The sequence below is a fragment of the Triticum urartu genome, chromosome 5 (genome assembly GCF_003073215.2).
Source record: "Triticum urartu cultivar G1812 chromosome 5, Tu2.1, whole genome shotgun sequence".
NCBI classification, from domain to species: Eukaryota; Viridiplantae; Streptophyta; class Magnoliopsida; order Poales; family Poaceae; genus Triticum; species Triticum urartu.
Genome location: NC_053026.1, coordinates 440,952,837 through 440,954,835, shown reverse-complemented (window position 1 = coordinate 440,954,835; position 1,999 = coordinate 440,952,837).

Below are 1,999 nucleotides of genomic sequence, written 5' to 3'. Positions count from 1 at the left end.
TCGGCTCAGTAAGTTAATACTGAGCTGTGACTTTATATATACTTAATTAATTTGAAAATAACATCATATGATGCGGCCTTCATCGTAGGGCTTGAATCCACGTCCACAAGGTTAAGAGCCTTGGCTTTACCAACTGAGCAATGGACCCTTCAAAATAATGGATTTAACTTGGCTACCTTCAATTTTTAGCAGGAGCAATTAGTAGCCCCCAAGGGCCAGCTCAGTACAATGTGATGAGTCGGGTCTTCAACGAGGCAAACAAGAAACAACCTTGCATTAGCCCCCAAGTGCCATGGTGCATGCTGGCAGTGACATGGAACTTTGTATATTTAATGTAATCTCAACTTGAATAATGTAGCCCCCAAGTGCCGAGTCGTAAACCTGCAGTGACTCGGGACTATTCCTTCCATTATATAACAAATCATATCCATTGATAAAATAATAGCCATTGCGCTGAAGCGACTTTGAAAACCTCAATCATAATACCGGTTATTGATAACCATAACAAAAATCCAGCCATGTTGGCTATTCAAGATTTGAATAATATAATCCGGAGTTTAAATACTCAGTGGCTCTTGGCCGATGGCGACTTAATGCACATCCATTGTAATCCGGGATTTTTGTAACCCGACGGCTTATAGACTTTGTGAAAATCAATAATTGATAACCCTTTTGAAACACCAATTTCAAATTTTGATGATGGGCTTGAACTTAATCATTTATATAAGTCATAGCTCTGCAAATCCTGTAGGATTGATATATACTGCTAGCTTACATTGCCATCCCAGTGAAGGTAACAATCCAATGATTTATAAGCGCATGATTCCAATGGCGCAATCCAAAATATACTGGCGACTTAACGTCAAAACCAGGGCGGGTTATCATACCTCAGATAACAAAAATGAATATCATACCTATGATACTTATGAACATTGTCGGCTTATCATGCCAGTAAGGGTAATAACCCTGAATATATAGAGCACAAGCCCTGTCCACTTTAGTCACGCCGCTGACTTATCACGCCATATGCAGCAAGGGGTAATATCCCAAAACTTAGAGCACAGTGCTGCCAAGTATATAATATCATCATACACTGGCGATTTATAGTCCATAGCCAGGCCGAGTTAATAAACACCGGATAATTTCTCATCATACACTGGCGACTTATAGTCCAAAGCTAGGCCAGGTTAATAAACACCGGATAATTTCTCATCATACCCTAGCGACTTATAGTCCAAAGCCAGGCCGGGTTAATAAACACCGGATAATTTCATATATGAACCATAAAGCATTATAAGCCTTATTAGATAAACCTCAAAAAAATCTATCGAATAAAAACAAACGGAAAAAATGAGGCTTTTCATGGGCTGTCAGGCCGAAAATTGAGTGCTTTCACGGGTCGCACAACCACTGAGTTAATCCTATATACAAACCTTATAAGATGGACCTCACATAACCAATTTTCATTTTAACTTTGACAAGTTTAGTGTCTGTATAATATTGACTTGTCAAATGTTCGGCGGGTCATCCAGGATTACCTGGGTGGAGTGGCTTACTTAAAAAGGCAGGATAACCCGGGGTTTTAGGTGAATACACCTGGCTTCCAAGCCTAGATTTTAAGCCTATTACAAGGATTATAAAAACTATTTGTTCTTTAGAACAAAAGAGCCACCAAGCAATATTTTTGAGTTGTGCTCAATGGACGCCTATGTTTGAGTTGTGCTTTTGCAACAGACTCTCTTTGGTCCCTGTTAACCTGGGTAGAAGCCCCCAAGTTTTTTTATATATCTGTGGCCTATAAGCCGGATCAAAGGGTAATCATAGCTTTGCTCAATGAGCAATAAGCCCCCATGTGACCATAATAAGATAAGCCATAAGGCAGGATATCCATGTTTGAACTACGCATCATGACAGCAAGTTCTCTTTGGCAACCTTTAGTTTTTCTGAGAACTCGAACTTGCGAGAGATGAATTCTTTTTTAACCGGGATTTCAAACCGG